The sequence below is a fragment of the Barbus barbus genome (genome assembly GCF_936440315.1).
Source record: "Barbus barbus genome assembly, chromosome: 22".
NCBI classification, from domain to species: domain Eukaryota; kingdom Metazoa; phylum Chordata; class Actinopteri; order Cypriniformes; family Cyprinidae; genus Barbus; species Barbus barbus.
This window is the reverse complement of record NC_136750.1, coordinates 21,986,660-22,014,074: the sequence shown is the minus strand read 5'-3', so window position 1 is coordinate 22,014,074 and position 27,415 is coordinate 21,986,660. Positions and strand designations below refer to the sequence as shown.

At 37.3% G+C, this 27,415-nt stretch overlaps 1 pseudogene across 1 annotated transcript; it reads left to right on the top strand.

The window, feature by feature from the left end:
• The first annotated feature begins 929 nt into the window (after positions 1 to 929).
• LOC306888682 (leucine-rich repeat- and IQ domain-containing protein 1-like) lies at positions 930 to 27,415 on the top strand (annotated as a pseudogene). Its single transcript has 28 exons — positions 930 to 995; positions 1,141 to 1,284; positions 1,615 to 1,723; positions 1,830 to 1,930; positions 2,252 to 2,336; positions 2,524 to 2,732; positions 2,819 to 2,884; positions 3,158 to 3,917; positions 5,340 to 5,638; positions 5,721 to 5,873; positions 6,470 to 6,620; positions 7,098 to 7,278; positions 7,792 to 7,919; positions 8,207 to 8,280; positions 9,234 to 9,327; positions 12,545 to 12,715; positions 14,528 to 14,852; positions 15,131 to 15,299; positions 15,841 to 15,960; positions 16,580 to 16,669; positions 17,065 to 17,198; positions 17,282 to 17,338; positions 17,476 to 17,564; positions 18,850 to 18,951; positions 24,135 to 24,264; positions 24,385 to 24,472; positions 24,750 to 24,867; positions 27,274 to 27,415. The product of its transcript is annotated as a leucine-rich repeat- and IQ domain-containing protein 1-like (transcript).

Here is a 27,415-nt window from a genome sequence, read left to right as displayed (position 1 = left end):
CTGCATCCACTGCCTGTCTAGTCTCTGTCTGGGTTCCATGCTCTCAGACAAAAGCTCCGGACACCTTGCCCACTAACAAAGGGGTCGATGCCACTCTCCACTAATTGAAGCGGACAAGGCTTGCTGATGGGGCCTTTTTGAGCAATTGAACTTGGTGAATGCTTCTTCGGGATCTGATGAAACACGGACAGTTGATTTGATTTCAAAAGCAGACTCCAGCAGGCACTCAGAGGAACTGACGATCAAAAATCGTCCCATATTCAGGGAATAAAATATGTAGTCAAATGCTTTTAATAAAAAAGACTGCATGCCAAATTAATAATGTAAATAAAAAACACAATCACGACTTATTGCAGTGAGAAGCTGATCAGACTCAGTAGACTTTATAAATAAAACGACAAAACATCAACGTTAGTCTAGCCCTGAAATAAATGACAGAATATTTACTGTGTTTTTGTTGAGAGATGAGAAATGATTATGCTAGTGCATCAAATGATTCATCTCTGCCTCCTTTTGAAATCAGTTTGTGCCTGATAGTTTGTTAACCACAAAATACTATTTTTCAATTTAATGACTGGTCTTGTTTCTATTTGTGTGCAGCCTACTAATGCCAATAGTGAATTCTTTTAACTGTGTTGCCACTAGGGGGCGACTAATATAAAAAATAATGTGCTGGAAATAACTGTACAGTCAATAACTCAAACAAATGTGGTTCAGTAAAAACAAACAAACAAATGTTTCCTAAAAACAATGTGTATTTTGAAAGTTTGTTTACGATTTTTCATTTAGTTCTGTACATTTATTTATTTACTTACTTGTCTATATCAAAATGTAATCGTAAATTGATTAAAAAATTTGAAAGACGTGCATCCCGCAAATATTTAACCTGGCACAGCGCAAGGGTCTTTATGAAGTTTGTCCCTCACGCCACTCTGTACACTTTGTTTCCATAGCAACTACGCGAAAGTACAAACATGAGGTAAACTGAGAAGCAGGTAAAGGCAGAGTAAGAAAGACGAATACTTGTGTCTTCATCATTAGTATTTTTATACCGTTACTATGACATTGATATAGTTTACTTCAATTGCAAATTTGCACCTCTACCGTTGCTTCGCTCTCAAAACCCTTTCGTTTTTCCAGGGAGTTGGTTGACTTGATCCCGGACTAATAATGATGGAAGACATCGAACAGTCAATAGATGAGGAGCTGATCAAATTAAACCTACATCCTTCTCAAAATGATTCAGAGTCAGACGATGACAATTTCACTTTTTTGGATGAAAATGTAAGTGGCTTTATTTATTTGGCATTCCTTTCTTAAACAACTACTTATTTTAAATTCAGCCCACTGTTTGTATTTCAGCCCACTTTATTATAAAAAGCTTTATTTGTAACGTTACAGTTAGTAAAACCAAAGTTTTCTTGAAATAATTAATGTGTAGCCTACTGGTGAAGAAAAGTATTGTGAGCTAACACAAAAATAACATCATTCAAATTGAAAATTATACCACTTTTATGACATTATGACTTATAATTCAAGTAGTCCATCCAAAAATATGTATGTTTACTTAATACCTGTCAGTACAGCATTAACAATCACTTGTTTTCACAAAAGCTGCATGCAGAAGATGAGCTGCCTGACTCTGTCCTCACATATGTTGAAGCTTCAAGAAATCGAATGGATGCCTTTGAACAATTAATCCTTGAAGATGTTGAAGAAAAGGGTATGAAAACATTTTTTAAATAGAACTGATTGAAAGTCTTAATTAAAATGACCTAAAACGTTTATTAGAGGCATTGCATATTATCTCCTGTTATGTTTAATTATAGACTTCTCAAGCCAGACCCTGTCTCACCTTAATCACAATGATAATCCTACAAATGAGCCAGCTTCAGATTTCATAGACGACCCCATAAAGTGGAAAGAGCGAGTGAGTCATGTTTATTTGTTTGCGGTTAAATGGAAATGGGTCATTATCGCATCTGAGTCATAACAGAGGAAAGGAGAAGTGTCTGTGTTTTGTCCTTTTATTATTTTAACCTTTTTAACTTTTACATTTTTAACCTTTAATTCAGTTTGTCCATCACTGTTCAGTCAATATGAATTTAGGCTTTAAATTCTCCCTTAAATTAAAGGCTGGAAATTACCCCTATTTACCCTGAGACATGCAGCATACTCCTCAGATGGCATATTGCATAGATCCCATTTAGTTAGTGTATGATTATAAAAATGCATTTTTTTTTTTTGTCAGGTTATCTCTGAATTAGCAGAACAAGTTGGACATCTAAAAGACATTGTGCCACAGAATGCCCAGCAGGAGATTCAGAATTTGTCAGGCATGGAAGAATTTTCTGTAATGATGTGGTTAGATGGGCCTGCATTTTAAGTTTATTATTTAAAACAATACCATATTGCTGCCATTGAATATGCAAAACATATAAAAACTAATTCTGCAATAGTTTTGCATAGATTGCTAATTAGCCTCTTTATATTCACAGAATTATACCTTTTCTCTGTTTTTAGATGATGTATGCACTGAGAGTGAACTGCAAATTAGTCTTGAGTGGAGAGAATTAGAGGAAAGACTAAGAAAGGAAGAGGAGCAGAAATTAGCAGCACGGGAGGTAGAAAGAGAGCTGCATTTGAACTCAGAAAGGGAAGAAAAAGAGAGGAGGAGAAGAGGACTGATGAAGTTTGAGGAGGAGTTGAAAAAGATGGAGGAGGCCACTCTGGTAAGATTGTCTTTAGCACTTTAAAAAAATATATTTTAAAATTAGGAGTAAAGATGATTGAATAACAAAATCGAAATTCATAACAGAACGTTGGAATGAAAAATGAAGTTCACCGCACAGAAGATCTTCAGTTGGACCTGGATAAACAGCAGGTGACTTTAAATATGCCTAATATTGTTGAGGATGTGCAAGCATACAAAGATAAAGACTAAATAAAAAATAAATATTTGGAAATGAGCAGAGTTGGGGTATTATGTAAAAAAGTATTATGTAAAAAATAAAATTATTGGAGTACAATTTACAAGAAAATACAATTTAAAAAACGTGATTTGATTTGAACCTTATTCTCTTATAAGTTTATACTATATATCTCCTCATAAATATCTTCAGAAAATTTATGAAAATTATTTCATAAATAATTTCAGATGTTAATAAGGAAACTTGAGGAGCAGATGGAGGAGGAAAAACAGGCTTTTGAGAAGGCTCAGGAGGAGGAGAGAATGAGAACCCAGAAGCTTCATTGCATGGCAGCAACAAAGATTCAAGCTGCTCTCAGAGGAACATTAGTGCGCCGCTGGAGCAAAACAGAGCTTAGGAGAAAGAAAGAAGAGCAGAGGAGACTTGAGGAGGAGAAGAGGGAATGGGAGAAGGTGAAGAAGGAGAAAGAACAGGAGAGAAAGAGGATTGAGGAAGAAGAATGCGCTCAGAGGGAGGAGATGGAGAGACGCAGAGCAATTTGTGAAAGATCTAAAGAACAAGAGCGCCATCGTCTGGAGAAGGAGCAAAAACTTGAACAACTGAAGAGGAAAGAGGAGGAAGATGAGAAAAGGAAGCAAATGCAGAAGAAGGAAAAGCAGAGCAACATTACAAGTGTAAAAGATGATTGCAGAAGACAGGATGAGGATGTAGACAAGAAGAATAAAGAAAAGGAAAAAACAAAAGTGGAAAGAAGTAGTCAGGTGAAGGATGAATGTAAAAGAGAGGAGGAAAGAGGGGGCCAGGAGAACAAAGAAACTGAGGTAAATGTGAGAAAAATAGAAGCTAATAATGAAAGAATCCGGCATGAGAAGAAAATGGAAAACGCATTGGATGACGACAGGAATATGATGAAAAAACAGGACAAAACTAAAAGCATAAACACAGAATACACCGAAAGATTAGATGATACAAGACCACAAACAAAGAGTGAAAAAGACAGAATAAAGAACCATGAAGAAGAAAAAACTGTTGAAAGCAGTGGAGAGCTTGACTCCAGTGTTAATTTCGTTGACTAAGACGACGACGAAAAATATTCGTCAACGAACCTTTTTTCTGTGACTAAGACGAGACGTTGACGAGCTAAAACTAATATCTGATGATAAAAACTATGACGAAATTTATGCGCGTCTTCGTTAACAAGACGAGACGGGACTAAAATGTTATTTGAGGACTACTGGACATTCAAAATACATCCTATAGGCTAACTTAACTGTCTTGTCTTTCAAAATGTGCGTCTCTGTCATTGGATAAGGTGCGTTTGCATATCTAGTCTCAGTATGGCAGCCGCAGTGGACGGAAAGGCTACCAAAACGCGAACTCGCGATCTGAAACAATGGCCTCAGCACCCGAAGGGTTAGGGAGTGGGTGACCAGACGTCCCGTTTTCCCGGGAGTCACAATTCATTGTCGATTAACTTAAAGTCAGTGAAGGTGCGATAGGCGGAAACGCGCTGATAGAAGTGCTCTCTCTCGCGCGCGCTCCACTTCTTCAGTTCTCATACAGCGCGTGATCAGTTCTCAGCGCTCAAATACACACAGCAGTCCACATGTCTCTCATGTAGAGTATCTCACGGAAATACAGTCCGTTATGGTTTAAGTGAGCTTAAACAGGTGGGTGAAAATTGAATGTATGTCAGTAGGCTATTACATACATACCTTCCGTCTTAAATGGACAGCATTCCTAATTATCTGTCATAAATGTTAACCACCAAAAGATGTTAAATAAATGTATACTTGTTAAGTAAACCTACTGTATCTGAAAAATGAGTTTAATTTATATTTCTACCAAAAAATGAAAATTTATTCCAGTTTTTCCAAATTCGATCCTTGATTCAAATTTCTCATAACTAAGCTTAATTGATTTGGTCTAAAGAGAGAAGAATTGATGACTGTTTTTGTTTAAATACTACATATAAAATAGCTACCAAAATAAATGTTGGTAACTGTAGTTTGGCTAAAAGTTGACAAAAATGCAATGACTTTTCGTCGACTAAAACTAGACTAAAACTATGAAAGACTCAAATGACTAAAACTAGACTAAAACTATGATAGACTCAAATGACTAAAATGTGACTAAGACTATTAAGCATTTTCGTCTCAAGATAAAGACTAAGACTAAATCAAAAATGCCTGCCAAAATTAACACTGCTTGACTCTCAGGTAAATCTCTCACAGTCAAGAAAAAGCTTTAAAGTTACCAAAACCACTACAGAGTCACAAATAAATGTACATGAAGGTCTCTCCAGTGACCTTGGTATTAGTCCAGTGGGTTACTTGAGTGTTGCAGATCATCTAAGTGTTAAAGGAAATACAGACTTGACAGTACATGCTTCTGATTTGGCTGTTGTAGCACCTGAGATGGACACAAGGGGGCATCAAAATACCACAGCTTTTGAAATTGAGGACCATAAACCAAAAAGCCAAGAATCAATTTCAATATGTCTGCATGACAGCACTGAGCAGAAGCGACTGACCTGGATGATGAGCTGCACTCCCTGGTCCAAACTATCATTGCAGAATAAAAGGAAGGGGTCTTCTGCACAGCAGCAGTCCCAAAAAAGAAGCCCAAGAAAAAGAAGAGTCCCCAGTTTACCCCCTCTGTCTATTCTCACTATTCTCAAAACAGGAGCTTGGAGCTCTCTCAAAGAGGTAGAAATTAAACTTGAAAGCCCATTTTCGGTCTGTGACATGTTCATGCTGGCTTTATTATACTTGTCTTGTAACAAATCAGGTTACGACAGTGACGTTGGAAGACCTACCAGGATGTAGCCTGTCCACACTGTCCGAGTGTAACAAACTGCAGACCTTGACCCTTAGACGCTGCAGCCTCACTTCCTTGGATGGATTGAACAAGTGCGCTCAGATCAGATATATCGATGTACAAGTAAGAAAGAACAAATTATCCAATGCAGTCTGCATTATATGCATTATTTTCAAACTTTCTAGTAAGATGATCACTTATGCATGTTATACAGTATACACTACCATTAAAGAGGTCTCTTATACTCACCTAGGCTGCATTTATTTGATTAAAAACAAAGAAAATTAGTAATATTGTGAAATTATTACACAAATTATAAATATTATTACAAATGCAATTTCTGTTTTACATTTTTATTTATTTTTAAATATTAAATATTCCAGTGAAGGTGAATTTTCAGAAGCCATTATTCCAGTCTTCAGTGTCACATGATCCTTCAGAAATCATTCTCATACAATGATTTTGTAGAAACATTTTTTCTTAATATAAATGTTGAAAACAGTTTTTGCTACAATTTGTTTTTCAGGATTCTTTGATAAATAGAAGGTTTAAAAGTACAGTATTTATTTAAAATATAAATAATTTGTATCATTATGAAAGTCTGTACCGCACTTTTGATACATTTTAATGTATCCTTGTTAAATAAAAGTATTAATTACTTAAAGAAAATTCTTACATAGCCCAAATGTTTGAACTGTACCATTGTTTCTTACATTAAGGAGAACTCAATTACCTTTGTGGATTGTGGAGGTCTGGCCAATCTTCAGGCCCTCCTTCTGGGCAGGAACCAACTGATGAACATCCATGGTCTTGATGGAACTGAAAACCTGCAAATTCTTCAGCTCTCACACAACAACATCACTCGCATAAGTGAGCATTTTAACTAGAAATGTTTATTAACTCTGTTTTATGTATTTTGCATTGAAATCACTCAAGAAAGACATGCTGATTGTTGGTCAGTTTAAGATATCTGGATCTCATGTGTGAAACAGAATTAGTATCTAAACGCTCAACCTTGTCATTATCCAGAAGAGGGCACCATTGTTCCAGTTTGGTGTCTTCAAATGGCCTTTTGCCCTCACTCTGCTCTTAAAATGTCTTGATGTGTCTCATTTCTATGAAAATGGCCTCATATTGAATAAATATGAATAAATGTATCATAAAGAAAAGGATAAATGCAGTTTAAAGGTATTTGCTGTCAGTGTTAGATGATGTCCTGCCAGTGCTGCCTTTTTATATTAGATTATCCTTTGGCTGGTATTAGATATTGTCACCATGGCCTAGAATTATCCTCATACACTCCTTCTACACCAGCATTGACTAAATTATATATCTTTGCTTTCTTAGGTGGTACTTGCTTCTGCGATTATCAGTGGACCATAACCAGCTGCTCAGCACGAGAGGTTTGAACGAAATTTATACCCTTCTCCATCTGGACTGTTCATACAACCATCTAAGCCACGTTGAGGGTTTGGAGAATTGTGCTCTGCTTAACACACTGGACCTCAGAGGAAACAGTCTGACTGAGGTAAATCTTGCACAACCAAAGAAACAAACAAGTTGAAAGATGACTTATCATGACTTATCATGTCTTCAGCAGTAATCTCAAGATCATATTGAATAATCAGAATTTTCCATTACTTTGATGTTTTGGCAGTATTTGAGAACTGTTTATGTTCTTATTCTAATTAGCCTGACTGAAATCATAGATTTTTCACCACTTTTTTTTATTTATTTAGGAACATATTTCCATCCCAGTTTCCAGAAAATGCGAAACTTGACAGTGTTCATTACATGATACCAATAATAAAAAAAATGCTCATCTGTTAGACTGCAATCCTGGGCTGCCATCACTTTAATTGAATTATCGCTATCTGTTGTGCTTAACGTTTGGATATTAGTCATGTTCATGATGAAGCATGAGTTTCCACCCATTTCAGCTCATGGGACATTCATGGTTGAAATAGAAGGAATGACTTTCTGTGTGATCACCTCGTCAAGAGGGAATTATTATTTTTTTTTTTACGGGCCTGTGTCATAGCTGCCTGTCCTGCAGATCCACGTTCTTCTGAGGGACTTGTACCTGGATGACAATCTTATATCTTTTGTTGATGATCTGGAATCCTATTGGCTGCCTTTGCTCCAAAACTTCTCCTTGGCCCATAACAGGTAGGCCTCAATGGAGAATAGCTATCTCCAAAATCTAATGAGATCCCTACCTTGGGCATCGTACTGCAGGTGATGTCTAGTTTAGCAGCTCACAATGTTTTGAGTCTCTTCCAATTTGTTTTTTGAACTTAACACTGTCTTACAGTTAAATTCTACTTAAGGGTAAAGTCTTCCAAGTTGCTTAAATACAGGACGTTCTTATGTAAAATGTAATATAAAAACCTACAAGTATACAGTGCTAAGATAGTTTATTTATTGTTTAAAATGAGGGTTCACTTTCCCCTCAGTGTAACTCATTTAATTCCACTCTTGGACCTGGTGTCTCTGAGGATGCTGGATGCCAGTCACAACTGTCTGTCAGGTGAGCTTATGAAGTGGGGTGGGTCAACTTCACCATGCTTTTTTCGTTTTCGGCAGCTTAAAAGGGTCTTTATTCTTGAATATGGATGAATAATCGTTGTGACAAACGAACAGTTCTTTAAAAGAGGACTTCTATAGGGCAGTTGTGGCCTAATGGATAGAGAGTTGGACTTGTAACCCCAAGGTCGTGGGTTCGAGTCTCAGGTCCGGCAGGGATTGTAGGTGGGGGGAGTGAATAACCAACACTCTCTCCACCCTCAATACTACGACTGAGGTGAGACCCTTGAGCAAGGCACCGAACCCCCAACTGCTCCCCGGGCGCCGCATCATTGGCGGTCCACTGCTCCGGGTGTATGTTCACTACTGTGTGTACACTTGGATGGGTTAAATGCAGAGCACAAATTCCGAGTATGGGTCACCATACTTGGCCACACACCACTTCCCTTTCCCCCTTATTCTCACTCATATCTCCATATCTCATATCGTTCATCCTTAAAGGGATAGTTCACCCCAAAATATTTTTTTTTGTAATTTACTCCCCTGTATTACATGTATGCTGTTTTTCAAATTTTCAAATCAAATTTTCTTTTCCATCACACATAACTATTATTAAACTTCAGATGACCTCAGAAGATGACTAAAGTGCAAGACAAATGGACACTATATGTTGTTGTTATATGGAACAGAGCTGCAAAGATTCTGCATGTTATTTTTTAAGAATCTTAAATATTTTTCAAAATTCTATTTTTGTGTTCCACTGAAAAAATATAAAAGTATAAATTATAAATATAAAAGTTTTGGATGACATAAGTCAATAATGACATACTTTTAATTTTTTAGTGAACACCCCAGAATGGCTAAAATTTGGATTGCATCCAAAGCATTAGAATTATAACCATTCGCAGAGAAGCCTGCAAAGTGTTTCTAAGTATCTCTGTTCTGACTCCCTTATAGATTTGCAGAACGTTTGCCTGAATGTTCAGGAATGTACCAGTCTTCTAGAACTTAACCTGACTTGTAACCCACTACAGCAGGAAAGCAAATGGAGGTAGGTGTGACCCAAGGACCCAGTTTAGGGCCTTTTATATTGACAGTTAAGTTCATTTTTCAGTTTCTCAATGTCTCAGTTTCTCACTGGCACTAAGCTAAATTCTGGAGTATTTTTGTTGTTGTGAGTGAATATTAGTATATAAAGGAAATGTGGTTCCTCCTTTTATAATGGAGAGATTTATCTTGGAATGGGCAGAAGCTGTCATGTGTGCATTCCAGCAAAAATCACTAAGCATTTCATAATTGTCCGAGAATGTGAAACTAATGTGAAAGGGGACATTAGCTGGAAGTGCACCAGGCGTTTAAAGTAGAATAAACATTCCTCTTTATCGCCGAGCTTCCGGCCCATATCACTGCACCAGCCGTTGTATCTGTGTCCGCTATTGGATTACCCAGTGACATCTGTACGCATATGGATTTAAGTGCTCGTAATTCAGAAAATATTTGCTCAGTGGGGGAATATTTTTTAAGCAAATGTGCTCCTAAAGTGCCAGCAGTTAGCTGAGAGTTTTTAATTAGCAAATTGTATGTTCTTATGTGCTAGAAAAAATGTGTGAGAGACAGAATAGGAGGATCAGGAAAATACAAAACCATGTTGGAAATAATTTCTCAAGAAGCAATCCAGTTCATTCAGCCAAAATGGAAAAAAATAACATCATACATACCAAAGAGATTTGTTGACTGTCACGAGTTTATAGTTCAGAAGGCCTAAAAAGTTTAATGCTGGCAACACATTCATTTTCCTGACAGAAACGTCTTATTAAATTGACTTTTTATACATTTAAATGTGTTGTGATATTTTTTAGCTGTTTATTTTAATAGTTATTTTTATTTATTTTTTTTCCACATTTTGCATGTGGCTTCCAAAAATAAGTCTTGAGATGAAATATATCTGCTGTCTTTACATCTGTTTTATTCTGTAATGACGGATAGGAAGTTCACTCGAGTCAGGCTCAGTATTCCGCTGAACTTTGTCTAACCCTCAATGCCAACAACGGAATTAGACCCAGTGTTTTTCTCGCTCTCCGCTGACTCTTTCATCCCTGTCCAGTGATAACACAGCCTAAATTAAAGAACCGAAGGATATTTCAAAGAAGTACACAGCGCACGAGCGTTCAGAGTCTGGGAGAGTAGACTTTAGCTAGATTAATCAAACTCCTGTAAGTTTCTTTGTTTACAGGGAAGTTTTCATGAGTAATGAAGAGAGTCAGTTTTTTGGTAGCAATAGGACAATTTGGTAGTGTATCACATGACCATGCCTGCTTTGTAAATGTGAAGCAGTTTTTGGCTTTTAAAGATGACCTCTTTGATCCTCATTATGGTAATATAATAGAACAAAAATTCATAGAATTTGCCAGCATTTCTTTTTTTTTTTTTTTTACCATCAAGTGTATCTTTTAATATATCACAACTGAAAAACACTTTTTGAACAAATACTGTCTACTAAAGTAAAAATTAACTACAAAGAAAATTTTGTAAAAAAGTTATATATTTTTCTTAAATATTTTATATCAGTAAAAGTATTCATTATGATAATAAAAACAAAGAGATAAAAAAGCTAAAAATGTATTTAAAAAAAGAATAATAAATGATTAAAAAAAAAGAACTAAATAAAGTTAGTGACTGCAAAAATTATTAAGTAATTTAAAGGGATAGTTCACCCAAAAATTAAAACTCACCCTCATGTTGTTCCAAACCTGTAAGACCTCCATTCATCTTCGGAACACAAATTAAGATATTTTTAATGAAATCTGAGAGCTCTCAGACCCTCCATAGACAGCAAGGGTCCTTACACGATCAAGGTCCAGAAATGTAGCAAGGAGATCTGTAAAATAATCCATGTGACATCAGTGGTTCAACCGTAATTTTACGAAGCTACGAGAATACTTTTTGTGTGCAAAAGAAAAAAAAAAACGTCTTTATTCAAATTTGTCTTCTCCTAGCACCCTAGCACCAGTGGAGAATATCCACTGGACGGAAACTGCGTACGCTCTTCTGTGTTAGCCGCATACCCGATGCGCTGTTTTCGTTCAAATCAAAGCGTAAATATACATAGAAGACGTATCCGCGCGGTGTGGCTGACACAGAAGAGCGGACGCAGTTTCTGTCTAGCAGATATTTTCTAAAATGGCACTACGCTGACGTAGAGGAGATGAGCTGTTGAATAAAGTCGTTATTTTAGTTTTCTTTGCTTACAAAAAGTATTCTTGTAGCTTCGTAAAATTACAGTTGAAGCCCTGATGTCACATGGATTATTTTACCGATCTCCTTGCTACGTTTCTGGACCTTGATCGTGTAAGGAGCCTTGCTGTCTATGGAGGGTCAGAGAGCTCTCAGATTCCATCAAAAATATCTTAATTTGTGTTCCGAAGATGAACGTCTCACGGGTTTGAAACAACATGAGGGTGAGTAATTAATGCCAGAATTTTCATTTTTAGGTGAACTAACCCTTTAAATGTTACTGAATATATCACTCATTAATCAACCCTTGGTTCTTAAATTTGACTTCTCTCAGCAGGGTTCAGCAAAGACTAGGCTACACTTGTGTTTTCTCATACGCTTTTGCAAATTAAAACAGACAAAAAAACAACAACATGGGCTCACTTGAATGGCTGTCACATCTCTGAAATGAGGCCAGCAAACCTTTTTCACTTCTAATCCAAGCCGAGTGTCATCATTGAGAAAGGCAGACTCTGACTAAACCTCTTAGTCGATGCACAGGCGCTCTGTTGATTCTCTTGGGTCCAGAATGTCAAACTCATTAAACGTTTTTATCCCCATTTCCTAAGTGATTTCATCTGCTCAATGTAAATATTCTCCAATAGAAAGCCCATGGAGACAGAGAGAGGGAGGGGCTGGAACTAAAGTTTACCCATTACTTTTTTATGATTGCAGTGGACAGTCAATGCGGTAACCTTACATATTGCTCTGAACTGCTAATTGTTTTGCAAAAGAAGCTATTTAAAGTATAATTATTAAAAAAAATTATTTAATCTAGATTCATTTTATACAAAAACTCAAATTTAATGAAAAAAAAACTTTTTTACAATTATAATCCTTTGCTTTAAAACTTTGTTATAGCTTTGTTATACATTGTAAAATAAACAATCACTAACAATTAATGCAATCATTTCAAAGAGCTTTGAGCATATTGTGTGGTCGTTTCACCTTACATTTTCATCAGGTAAATCTCTTAAATGCCTGTTTTCCCTCAGGTCCTTGCTTTTGGAGACAGTGCCTGGCTTGATTAAGTTGAATAATGAGCAGACTGCTGCCGCCGCAGTGCCCCGTACATGTCCAGAACAGCAGTGGAGTTTCCAGGCCTTCTGTCAAGCACAGCAAGAGCAGCGAGATTCACTTCTCCAGCAGCAAAAGATGGACATCAGGTAGACAAGCAGTTTCAGTTTTTCTCAGAAGTATTACTAAAGATCCAATTGGTGAAAATGTAAATCCTGTAGTATATTATGCAAATTGCATGTAATATTTAGCTCATAGTTTAATCATATTTTAATAGTACATAAATGAAAACAAATCACAATTTATGCAGAGGGTCTTTGTAGAGAATCTGAAAAATCCAGGCCTAAAAAAATATAAATATTTAATTAATAAATAATTGTAATCATTTATATGTGGTATGGCAGAGAAAATTTTAACTGAGCGTTTAATTATTTTTTACATTTTGGGGTATGTAGAAATGTATAATTACTTCTTTGAGCCTATTCATGCTGAATATCAAACAAATATTATATATTCACTTCTTTCAATACAAAAGCCCCCTCAGACACTGCTGCAGACCACCAGCAAATAAAGCAGAACACTCGCCATGTTTCATGAAACATGATTGGCAGAAGTCTGTGTGTCCTGTGGTTCAAACTGAGGTCTCTTATGGCTTAGAGGACTTTAGAGATCCCTCCCTAACCCTTTCGCCATGCGTTTTGCACAAAGGGTCTTTTGCACACCCGTGGGGACCGCTGCAGCCGTTTAACATCTGACCTGACCCAGTGTCAGTCCCCAGCTTTGGCAAGGTGAAGACTCTGCCGTCTGACTGCGATACAATGGTAAACCAATGCTTGTGTTGATTAGAGTGACAGAGCGAACAGAGGGATTCGTTTAATGTCATCAAACCATGGCAATAAAATGGAATTTATGCCACTAAATCATAAATATGTTGTGTTACTGCAAAAGCTGCTTTAGTTCTTCAAGCTATGTAAAAAAAGAAACTCTTTCCTGGTTTTTCTCTGAGGTAATTTCAGATGTCAGTAAGTAGGGGAACTGTGTAAGGTCTAGGATTGTATTTATTTGCCTTGGCTTGATTTTTACAGCTTGTAATAATGTTTGGCTTTCGGAATGTTCATTGCTGACTGTATATGCAATTTGACATTAATTTGTTTTAATGAGGTAATCAAATTAGCCATTTTGTTATACATCTTTGTCCTTGCACTGAATTTCAACATGTTTCGACAGTAGTTTTGTTTCCCAGTACAAATGTACATTACATTTGACTCTTGCAAGGCTCTTTTTATGACTTTATTCTGGGCAAGGTGGATGTTGGAGGGGTGCGGATGCACCTTTAACCGTGTCAGAGGATTAGAATAGCAGGGACTCTATAGTGACAGAGCTGGTTTCTGATGTTGACAGCAAACGAGCTCAAGGCTAATAGAGTAATTAGAGTGGGATTGAGACACCTTTATAGAGACTTCCTAAAAAACTTCATTATAAGCCGGTTTCACATCTCGCAAGAACATTTCTGATTTCTATGGTAAAGGCTAGATGAAATCCTCATCAATAAGATTTTACAACAAGGTTTACTAATATATTATTAAAATCTGTTATTATTTAATGGAACCGAGCTAACATGAACTACCAATGAACAGTACTTTTATTAATTTATACTAATATTAATAAACAGTGTAACAAATGTATCCCTTATTGTTAGTTAATGCATTAATCATTGTATTATATAATAATGAGACCTTTTTGTAAAGTGTTACCAAGACTCTTGAGTCATTCACACATGCAATTTTACATTTAAAAAAATGTGTTCATTCCAGGTCATTGGAATGAAAAAGAAAATGCAAGCTCTAGAGATTTTTTATATAGAAAGTTTACAAGCAGTGGAGTGGAATGCAAAAACGCATTCTGTTTGAACGGCTCCTAATATATGACATTTTTTACTTTTTCCTGCATTTTTTACACAGTTCTGCACCCTCACAACATGACGCCCAGCTTCTTGCCATTGGCCACCAAGTGGACCTGTTCAGATTGGCGGTGGACCAGCGTTATGCCCATGAATATGGCGACAGCTGTGTCACAGAGGATTCTACACTGGCGGCAGCTACTTACAGTAGTTCATGTAGTTATTCTGAAGCATCTTTATCACGGGGACAAAGTCCAGAAATGCGACTCCAGCATACAGCAGATGGGCAGAAACACAAAAAGACTCAACTTTCTCAAGCTACGATCTGCTGACTGCATGCAGACACAAAGTGAGAAGGAACCTGTTCAGGCTCTGAGCCTTAAAATGTATGACTCTCACATACAATATTTTCTTACTTTTACATTTAATTTCTGTTTGTAGTAAATATCCTCCATGATTTGAAGGTACATTTAATTTTAGCTAAAGGTAATCAAAATAAAGCTCATCTCTAAATCATTCGGATGACATTACACCCCTGCTGGGTCTCTCTCCAGATGTTTTAACGCAGATGAATCAGCCGAGGCTTGAGTTCAGTTACATTCATTTAGTCTCTCATGACCTTGGTGAGTCATCAGATGAAATTGTCTTCTTTGCTATTACTCAGAGCGGCAGCTGTGGCGATCCAGCGATGCTGGCGGAGGAGATGCGTATTGAGGAGATGTGAGGGCCTCCTAGGCTTAATTGAAAAAACTAACACAAAATCACATCTTCATAAGGTGGAAGATACCTGCATCGGGGGGCCTGAGAGGGAATGTGCTGCTGTTGTTATTCAGGTGAGACTAATTTGTTAGCTATTTTCTTTAAAAAATCCTCTGTTCACTGTGGTGTTGATCAAGGATTGTTTGATATATCTCCGAAAAGGTGTTTTCCATGCTGCCTTTTATGAATGCAATAAATAACTTGAATAAAATTAAATCATCTTCATTACACCTATTACTGCCAAAGGCTTGTTTTGAGTCGGTAGGTAGTGCTTTTGAAAAAAACTTCTAAGGGATATTTTCTCTCTCTCTTTGTGTTTAATGAGTCCCCAAGGACTCGAACCGAAAGAAAAAATGATTAATCAGATTCCAACGTGTCGCTGGAGTGGGAGCGCTAGGGTTCTGATTCGTTAAGTCTTTTTTTCCCCTCGGGGAATACGCAGATTTAAAGGCATCCCGGTGTTACATTTGTCTTACAAAGCCAAAGTCACCGAAAGTTCAAACTGCAAACCGCGGGGCAATTAAACAGAGGTTAACATGTTTTATCTTCCTAATGGGATAACACACAATATTTATGCTTGCATGTGATTCATGGCTGTGTGTGTTGCCCCTGCAGGCTGCATGGAGGGGCTGCGTTCTGCGGAAAAAGCTGGCCCGTGCTCTAGCTGCTGCTCAGATCACAGAAAGCGATGAGGACTTAGAAGAGGTGGACATGGACGAATTCATTTTTGATGAGGTATGAGCAGATGCTTGGTGCTCCTGCCATTACGGTGAAGTCGGCAGACAGATAGCCTGGGCCGTTGTGCTGACAGTCCTTAAACTAGCGCTCAGAACCATGAGGCGGTCGACTGTCAGCAGTGATTAGGTATTGAAAAAGAGCAGTCAATGAGCGGGAAAGGGGAAGGAAAACGTTGTTTCTTTTTCTTATGTCACCTGCTATTTTCTGCCCGTTTGCATCACGTTTACTCAACTTAACATTGGCTTAACCTATGCATTACACTAAGTGAGCTCATCCGTGTAGCTTATTAGTGTATTACATGTCATGTTAAATTGATCTGTATTATTGGTCTACATCTAAAAATTCTGGAGTTTTTCACGTGTTGGCTCTCCCATTTCTGCCTGTCACGACTTTGGGGAAAAAAAATCTGTTTTGAAGTGGATACATTCTCAAGTGTTTGTCACACACAGGAAACCAGTTCAGTGCTTTTAGCTTAATGTGATCTGCTACTTGCTTTGAAGGAATAATAAAAACATCAAGATGCACTTCTATCAGCTGTAGAAATCCCATCACATGCCATTTTGGAAAGGCGCAATCCATGTTCAGCTCTTGGATTTTGTTTGTGTCTTGTGAATAGAAAGTGCTGGATAAAGGCTGGATAACCCTGGATTCCAATGCCTTACTGGCCAGGATGATGCCATTTTCGGAACAGCTCCCGTTGCCAAAGGTAACAGCCCTACGGACCCTCCTTCTGTCTGTGGGCCGGCACAATCAGAGTCTCTCTGGGTGATTAAGTGCTGAATTTATTGCCTCCAAAAACACAATTACTTTCTAGGCCGCCTCAAACTTCCTTCTCGTCAGCAGATGTAATTTTTCAGCACGGTGCTTTTTCTCCTGCGGTTTCTTTTCTTTAGAGAGAGCTGGCCCTTTCTATCACGGTAGCGGCACTGTGATGTGATGCAGCTGCTGCTGTGGAAATGTAGAGATTGTTGAATGCACTTCGATGTTCTACAACCAAGCAGCATGAATATTATCTTTCTTTAAAAATAAAAAAGGCAAGTCTTTGTGTTAGAAACTGCATACTGATGCTATTTTTTCTTTGACTTTCTTTGTGTTTCTTAGTCTCCACTCCCTCTTCCTATTCAAGGGTCTCCAAAGACTCTATCTGTTTTTCCACTGCAGCCGAAACATGCCTGGTCAGATAATGAAGGTGCAGCCTGTTCGGAGCAAAGCTTGACACCTCACCTTAGTAGCAGGTAATCATTTGCTGATAATTACTTACATTTCATGTTGCCAATTATTTCTTGCAATATCTATGGTTTTCTAAACAAATTTCCAGATCAATCCTCAAAACCCACACCCTGTCTGAGGAATCAGAAAAAATCCTCAAAGAATGGTATGTTTCTGTGCTACTTTATGCAGTCCTTTCACTTCAGGGCCAGAATTTTAATCAAATTTATTAGAAAATCATTTTAAATTCCACATAAATAACTGTTTATAGACCAGAGTTACTCTTGTTAACTTCTATTTCAGGGGTATCACTAATGAATCCACTGCCCTTCTCATGCTGAAGAGAGCCAACAAAATGAAGGGCAAGAAACAGAAGCAGAAGAGGTTATTTGGTAAGCAGATTTATCTATCAATTTATCCATCTTATGAGTTATACTTTAAATCATTCAACTTTTAATCCACTAGATCCTTTATTAGTTCCTAGATCAGTGAATCTCAATCAGGGGGCCAGGGCCCACTAGGAGCCTCAGCAAACTTCTTAGGGGCCCTCAAGATAACTTAAATGATTCAAAGCAAGAAAATAAAAAAACAAGCATTAAAATCACCTAAAACATCTGAATACAATAGATATATATATATATATATATATATTTTTTTTTTTTTTCACCCCCTCAACAGCTGTTATCCTTAATCCTTATCCAGTAAATCACAAACAACTGGAAAAGGCCTTTGAATATTGTTGTGAACGGTGGAGGTCTTGGAGTCAAAAAGGCTGAGAACCACTGTCCGTGATGCAATATACTGTATAAGCATCTGAAAGACAGTGTAAGTACATTCCTGTCAGTAAAGCTACAGTGAATAATACTTATATAATATTTAGTCAAGTTAAAAGCATTTCCCCCAAAAAACCTGCTATCAATCAATTAGTCAATCTGTACTGACACAAAGAGGCTTCTTAGAAAAAAATCCTGTTTCTTAATACATTTATTAAAAAAACAAAAATAAAAAAAACAGTTTGTACACTGTAGTGTACAGTGTTTTGTTTTTTGGGTGAAGTTTCCATTTAATGAAACAATGCCCATTTCCTTAACTTTAGCCAGCCTTCAAGACCTTTTTTTATAATTTTTCCCTCTCTTCGTCTTTGGTCATGCCACACTAGCATGGAGCTTGTGATTCCATGAGAAGCTTAATCTGCCATAACATCAACCAGCTCCACCCTGCTCCATGCCTTGTCATGTTCGATTGGCCCGTCTGCAAACATTCTTACATATATTCCATCGTGCTTTGAGCTCCAAGGGCCCAGAACCAGCTTCATTACTAGGAGCTAGGAAAACATCAGTGCTCGTAAGTTCAATGGGCCGTGAGTCTGAGAAGAATCCCAGACATGGTAGTGCTGGCCCTGGTCATTTGTTGCTGATCCTCCAGGGTTGGCCTGAAGCCGGCTTTGATCAAGGTCAGGAGTGCGTGACTCTAATGCCACAAATCCAATCATGGCCCCATGAAATGAGGGCCTGTGTCAAGCTCTCAGAGCCACTGCTCCATGGGAGCTTTGGTCTCGTAATGGAAAATTAAGCTTTGGTTTCTGTCAGTTTTCTGTTTGCGCTTGTCTGCTCGATGAATCCTGCATTCGTATGAGCTCATTTGTGGCTGTGTTCCTGTCTGTGTTATGTGTTCTAGACCCAAATCCATGTCTGGCCCTGTTCAGGAGCCACAGTAACCAGTATGTTTCCACAGAAACAAAAAGGCGAACTCGCCCTACTTTCAAGGACAACTTTAAAGGTATGGCTGAATTCATGCATATATGCACCACAAATCAATCAAATTATACATCTAAAAAAAAAAAAAAATATATATATATATATATATATATATAAATTTATTTACTATATGAATCAAATCAGTTTATTCACCTATGAATCTGTTGTTGCAACATATGAATAAATTGAATCTCTGTACTGTATGAATCAATTGATTTACTATTCAAATGAGTCACTATATAAATTAAAAGAATGTTTCCCAATTTACATAATATTAAATGCCATTTTGTTGGATAAATTGCATGATTAGTGTATGCACACAAGAACTTCCATTAAGAACTGCACTTTAAACACCCAGATGATCCACTTATTTAACCAGAAATACGAAGTGTGGAAAGTTGGGACACAACTAATATTTAATATGAAGTAATTGATTCACTATATGAATAAATTGAATCATTATATGACTCAATTGATTCACTTTACAAATATGAATCTATTTTTCACCATAAGAATAAATTGAATCACTGTATGAATCAATTTATTCACCATATGGATAAATGTTTCACTATATGAATAAAATGATTCACCATTTGAATCAGTTTAATATAGTACACAGTACTAATCAAATAATTCACCATACAAATACATTTATTCTCTTTTTAAATAAAGTGATTCTCCATATAAATCATTACATTCATTAGGAAATAAGTTGTTTCATATTATATACAAGTCAACAATTGATGGAGTTTGTATAATTTCCTGAATTCTAAGAGAACCGATCCATTTTCATTATTCCCCATGGGCTGGATCCATCCAGTCATTTGGGACACGCTTGGATCTACCTTGCGTGTAATACACGAAAACATACACATCGCCCGATCAAATTGAATGCACATGATGGGATCGTAAATAGCTAGCTATTAGGTTGTTTGGGATGGTGGAGAATAAACAAGATGATTGTATTTCAGGAGACTTTGTAGCGGACCTGAAGTGTGAAATTGAGTTAAGTACAGAGGAGGTAGGGCACTTAGGGGTTCCAGACTGAGAGAGAGAGTGCGCCGTCTGCAGTCCTAGTGCCACCCGAGGGGGGTGGGCTTTCAGTGCAATGCTACCGAGGGGGGAAGAGATAAGGCATAGATGAAGGGTGACGTTAAAGAGCAGGGTAAATAAATGGAAAGATATCCTCTTTACATGCGAACGGTTGCTTTCTTTCTTTACTTTTTTTGTTGTTGCTCCGACTCCTCCGCCAGTCCCATGGCGTATGTAAGCCGATACCCATTTTCAAGTGGGTTACTTCATGTCCAGCACATCCACAAAAGAGAGCTCGGATAAAATAAACACTAGTGAGGCGGATATCTCGGAAAGAATCTGTCACGGCTTCAGGGGGCTAATCACCTCCAGAAGGGGGCTTGGAGCGCTCGGCTGAAATGTAAGCCCCTGCTGGGGGAGAGCAGGGGAGCGGCGGCCAGCCTGTAGCCTGAGGCTTGGGGCCGTCCCTGATGGGGTTGGGGTTGTATTGCTGGTGCCTTCTGCAGGTCAGCAGAGGGGAAGAGCAGGTAGCCTTACCCAACCCCAAAGCCAGGACACAGTTTCATGATGCCTTGCTTATGTTGGTTTCAGCATTTTTAATCATAAGAAATGCAATCATTTGACACTTTTTTTTGTCAAATGCAGCAAAGTTGCTTTGCATTAACCTGCAGGTTTTCGCTGCTCTCCTGTGTTTGATTTGCACCATGTGTCATGTATTTCCAGTCTCCTGTATCTGCTGGGCTTGGCACTGTATCACTTCTCAAGTAGATGATGCTTTTGGTTTGGGTGGATTCCTTTGCTAGGAAATCATAGAAGAGAGTCAGATTTTTGTGTAAAATAATACTTTAGATCAGTTGAAAGAGATTAACTGAAATACAATGTCTTACTTAGGTCATATATATATATATATATATATATATATATATAATTTTTCACTTTAGTGAAATTTTTTCATTTTTCATTTTTTCATCGGATTGTTTCCATCTCCTCAACAAATTACTAATTATTCAATTAATAAAAAAATATTTAAAATAATCTTTAAATGATCAGTTCTTAAATTTAAAAAGAGTTCAAATAAAGCATTTTTTTGCTTTTCTGCCCTAATGCCACCAAGGATTTACAGGATCTCAAAATCTCACAAATGACGAATTATTCCTTTTTCCCACTTTATTAAAGGAAATTAAAATGATCAGAGATGATTTTTAAAACATCAGTTCTTAAAATTAAAGTTCAAATAAACCTTTTATTTTTTGCACCAGTGCAACCAAGGATTTAAGAGTTATCTGATTCCTTCTATTTCCTCAAGAAATTAATAATGATACTGTTTGTGTGTGTGTGTGTGTGTGTGTGTTTGCACTTTAGTAAATAAATTAAAATAATCAGATGATTTTTAAAACATCAGCTCTTAAATTAAAAAGATTTTCTCAACAAATGACTAATTATTCCTTTTTTCCCACTGTATTGAAGGAAATTAAGATGAGAGATGATTTTGAAAACATCAGTTCTTGAATTTAAAAAGTTCAAATGAACCTTGTTTTTTTGCTTTTCTGGACCAGTGCAACTAAGGATTTGCAGTTTCTCAAAATCTCATATTAAAATTTATCAGATTGCCTCCATTTCGGTGCACTTTTTGATTGCTTCAGAATGATGTGATTGACAAGCTTCATGCATACATACAAACACTTTGGCATGTGTTGGTGTGTGTGTGTGTGTGTGTGTGTGTGTGTGTGTTGACCGCTGGTTGACCGCCTGTGGTCTGCTCTCTGGAGGTGAAGGTTTGACCCAGGGTAAAGGAAAGTGGGAGACAGAACCTCACGATAAAAGACCTGACCTCCCTCTTTGAGTCTGCTCAGAGAACTCCCAAACAATCAAAACCCCATGGGTATGTCTCATAGTCACACAAACACACACACACACACACACACACACTCAAGAATCCCCCACATGCACAGTGTGTCTCATGCATAGCCTATGCGTGTGTGCATGGAGTGACTTCATTGCAATGAAACAATTTTGGCATTTTGGAGACCAAATTCCAGTTTAGTAAGTCAGACCCCAAAATAACTGGAAAATCTGTGGAAGGTTTTTTGATAGACATAACATGATATGGGATATATATATATATATATATATATATATAAGCATGAAAATATGATCTATGTCTATTAATCTATTATATTTTAAATGCTTCTTTTAAAGGAGAGAAAGGGCAGTTGTTATCTTGGTTTTATCAGGATTGACCTTGTGTCATTGGCTATATTGACAGTATTGGTATGAAGGGAGAGCAGGATTTCTGAAAATGCCTGCAGTGTCCTTAAGGAAATCACTTTGAGCCGCTCACCCCTAGCAGTTCGGTTCTGTCATCCTGACCCTCGTGAAAGAGCTGATTCTCTTAACTCCTGTCACCACCAGAGCAGCACCACACAGCCTAATGTACTTAAGAGCCCTTCTAACAGCCGTGACTCCTGGGCCCCCTAATGTCCTGAGGGTGGGATAGATGGGGGGAAGTGGGTTTGACAGCTACTGGATGCTGCATGTGTTTCTATCATACAGTATAATATCTGTGGTTAACTCTAGAGTTCCTTCCCTTAAATATCTGTGTTCACTGTATATACACACAAATTCAACCCTGTTTTTCTTGCAGTTTTTCAGCAAATAATAATACTTACTGAAACACGAACTTGTCCTAATGCACACTTTTTATGAATTCAAGTAATAGTCTTATGATTGTTGACACTGAATTATATTAAACGTATAAAGTGCTATATATGCTATAAATGAACTATTAATATTTTTGTTATATGAACATATTCTATTCTATTCTATTTTAATACTTATTTTACATACAGTGGCCCCAATGGTATTTCGACACAGTCATGCTTTAATATATATAAATATTATTTTATTTGACAAAATCAAATTAGTTTGCATTTATAAAAAAAAAAAAAAATAGCACAAGCACCCTGTTCAAATAAAAATGACCAAACATCATGATTTGTTTGCAGGGTCCTTTTAGTTGGATATTTTAAAGTGAAGTGAAGTGAAGTGACATACTGCCACGTATGGTGACCCATACTCGGAATTCGTGCTCTGCATTTAACCAACGTGCACACACACAGCAGTGAACACACACACACTGTGAACACACACCCGGAGCAGTGGGCAGCCATTTATGCTGCGGCGCCCGGGGAGCAGTTGGGGGTTCGGTGCCTTGCTCAAGGGCACCTCAGTCGTGGTATTGAGGGTGGAGAGAGCGCTGGACATTCACTCCCCCACCTACAATCCCTGCCGGCCCGAGACTCGAACCCGCAACTTGATTACGAGTCCGACTCTCTAACCATTAGGCCACGACTTCCCCATTTTGTTATAGAATGCAATATAATTCATACATTTTATGTGTTCATACTTAAGTGTCCAAATGTTTTGGGTCCAAATAGTTGTATTAAATCTATTAATTTAATTAGTTTATTGCATTTACTAAAGTGTATGAAAAAGCTTCAAAATAATCTGTGTTGAAAGTGCAAACATACTGTTAGTGCTGAGTAACTGTTTCACTTCTGGACTTTTCATCAGCAATAAATGTGGATTGTCTTTTTTCCGTTTTCTTGTTCAGCCCTTAGGGAGGAGTTAATCACTTGACATTTTTAGTGGATTTTCAATTAACCCATGACAACTGTAACACATAAACCTTGTCTGCGCTTTACTTTTTGGCAAAACCATGAAAATGACTTAAATAAATGGCTCATTAGTTCCAGCACTTGGCCGTCAGAAGTCGTTATCAATTCATGCTTGTCTCCACCAAGAACATGTTTATTTTGAATTAGGGCTTTTTGGTGACACGTATTGACACTGTCCATAAATCTCCCTACTTCCTACGTACTCATTTAATTTTCCTTATTTGCTCAGTTGGTGTAAATATACACCACAGAAGTTCCCGAAACAACTGTTATTTGCATTTGCTATCCACCACGCAGACTTGTTTCTTCTGCTTCTTAGTTACAGTCCAAAACTATTGCTTTTTTGATTAACTTGGTGCTTATCAGGAGTTGTCTGGCAAACAACCCCCCTTCAAAATGTAATGTTTATTTCTGTAAATATTTAAATGGATGTGTCAGAAAAAAAGAAAAAAAACTGTTTTGGATGTTTTTCTTCTTGTTTTCATGTCAAATGCAGTTCACCAAGCAGTGAATGAGGTTCACAAATTGCCGAAAGCAGAGGAAAAAACATCTTATAAGGAGAGAACTTACCAGTGGCTCCACACACAAGCAGTTCATCCCAATACAGACTCCGCAGTCACGGGACGGTGAGACACGCTGCTTTGAACTATATTCTTCTGAGAAATATACACAGATGGAAGATATGTTATTAACAGTTCATAATGGTGATCAGTTATAGTGGTCTCACATGGTGTAAATTGTGTTAGAGGTAACCTATTCATTGAGTTTTTTAGGGATCATTTCCTCCCTGATATTGGCCAGGATATTCTTAATGGTGGGAGGGTGCGGCTTGTGGTAAGAGCTATTATTTTTATCATTTATTATACTTAAATCTGCACACTAACATGCCACTGTTCACTTTTTTTTACAAGTACTTTTGGATTCTGTGCTAATTAATTGTGAATTTAAATTTAAAGTAAATACTTTGAAAGCTTACTAACAATTGCTGCTGTTTTCAGCCCTGTAAATATTTGTTTATAGGAAAGTAAATTTATGCATGTTTGTGTATGTGAGTGGTTGCCTGCACTTTAATATGTTAATATGCCTATACTTGTATCTGTTATTTTCTTAGGCCATAGGGGACAGAGACGGTGGAGATTCAGGAGCAAGATTTTGGACTGGCTCCACTAGTGTCTCTCCACCTCTTAAAAAGCACACCCAGCCTCGAAGATACTCAGCTGAAAACACAAGTGAGTCTTTTACGTAAAATGCATACTATCAAAATAAAATAACATCATAAAATGCATAACAACTATAAAAAAACATGATTTTTCTTCTATATACTACCAGTCTTATAGTTTGGAATATACTGTATATATATTTTTTAATGTTGAATTATTTCTGAAGAATAATTTGACACTGGAGTAATAGCAGCTGAAAATTCAGCTTTGCTATCATTGAAGCTTGTTTTAAAATGTAATAATTTTTTACTGTATTTTTAATTAAATAAATGCAGCCTTGGTTAGCACAAGGGACTTTTCTCACTAACATTAAAAATCTTAATTATTCCAAACATTTGACCATATTTTGCCGTTTAAATAAAAGTTATAAAGTATGCAAATGTCCCATTAACATTAGAAACATCTGTTCCCGCATTGTTGATAATATCACACAAGCAAAAGAGCAAGTTTTTTGAAAGCAGTCGAACTCCCTTCTCATACATACAGCTCACCATTGGATACTTTTCTTTTTTTTTTACTATATCTCTTTTTCGGCGCCAGCTTTCGGGATCTACTCAGAGCATCAGCTCCGTATGATTTATCCCAGAAATAATTTCTGAAATGTTAAGGGATGGGATTAATTAAGGAAGAATTTTAAAACACTGCAGACTTCACACAATGATGTGAAGTTAAATCATGTGGGTCAGGTGCCAAATAAAATACTGCACACAGAGTGCAGTGGGTGTGACGTGAAGCACACGATGTAAACTGACATGACTGTACACATCATCTGGCTCACTTGATATTACAACATCACACAAATCTGATTTCACACAGTCGAAAGCCACTTGACATCAACAAGCACTTTTGTTATATATATATAAATATGCAGCTTTATAATTTAGTTCCACCTTATTAAAAAGTTAATGCATGATAAACATGTTTTAAATTTTTTTTATGTTTCTGGTAAATGCAAGCATGTTTGAGAATATGTATGTGTATAATTGCCTATGTGCGCGCGTGTCAGCTTTGCAGACAGATGCCGGGGTCGATGAGGGGACGGGGGTAATCTCTCTTTCAGCAGGAAACGGACAGCGAGGACTAACCCTGACAAAGATCCCACAGACTGACACAAGCAGGTCTCAGCGCATTTAACACAGTAATGTCGCACTGTGAAGGCTTTTCACTGTCTGTCCTAATGAAGCTAAATTGGATTCTGATGATGATTTGAAAATGAAATCCACGAGGATGCTGACAGCCTGACTGACTGAATGACTGACTGGCTGTCTGAATGACAAACTGAATTAAGCCTTTCATATAGAGGTATTTATAGGTGATTTACAGGTGAGAGGGCTGATTCTACAGAGCAAAGAGAATTGAAAAGATTTATTTATAGATATTTCACTTTACAGTTTACATGCAAAACCATTCCTTTATAATCCACAAATATCACTACTCATTTTCTGAAAATAATGTTTTATTCCCATTGTGAATTAGTCTGTTTATCAGCTAACATAAAACAAATTTTCCCAGCTCCTCATAGGCCTCTTGTCATTTGAATTAAATCATTGTGAGCCATTAAGTCATGAGCACAAAGTTGACATGCTTAGTATGATGTTCAATTACAGTAAGGACTCTATAAATACTACTTGGGTTTAATGCAACAAGATACTCTCTACTTACTGGGGCCGAGCCATAAAGAGCAGTTTAGGGAGCCATAAACGTTTTCATTATGTGTAGAGGAAATCTCCTGGTGCCTCATTTTTTGCCCTCTTTCAAAGGTAATGGGAGCAAAATGGCTGAAAACAATTTGTTTGGTCACAGCGGTTAAGTGAGTGTGTGGCCGTTTTATTAAATATCAGCCCACAGAACACGGGCAATAATACGTGTCTCTTTGAATATAAACGTCCAGGGTCTGAAGTGCGATTAATACCCGTCGAGGGCAGATGTCTACTTTTTTCCACTTTAATCGGCAAAGGCAGGGAACAAATTAAGACAAATGTTGTAAAAACAAAACTTTGTGTTAGGTAAACAATTACTACATTTGTACAATGTATTAAATTTATTAAGAACCAGGGATCAGAAGAGTTACTTGGCTTTGAATCTTTGAAATAAAAATAATTGATCATTTTTTAAATTCCGAAACATATTGTGTTTTAGAATTATGTGCAGGAAGATAAGTGGTGCACGGTAGCCTCCCGAATGGATGAAGTTTTCCTTGCCGTTTCATTTTACCGTGCATGACTTCTTGCTGAGTGCAGCCATGGGTTCTACCCGTGGAACGCATCAGCTACAAATAAAAAGCTTGCATTGTTCTATGTGTTTGAAAGAACTGTGCTTGTTGGAAACGCCATAAATGTCAGTCAAAGTCTTATCAGGTGTATTAGCATTATTGAAGGAGTATTTTTGTATAAAAAATGACCTTTGTCTCCACAGAAACAGAAGTGCCATCACCCACAAGAGTCAATTCAGCTCCGATCCGAAATGAACGCATCTCGTTCCGGGACATCCCAGTGCGACACAGCGGAGGCTGGGGTGGAGGAAAGAAGAGAGCAAAATTGAACAAGTAAAAAGATAA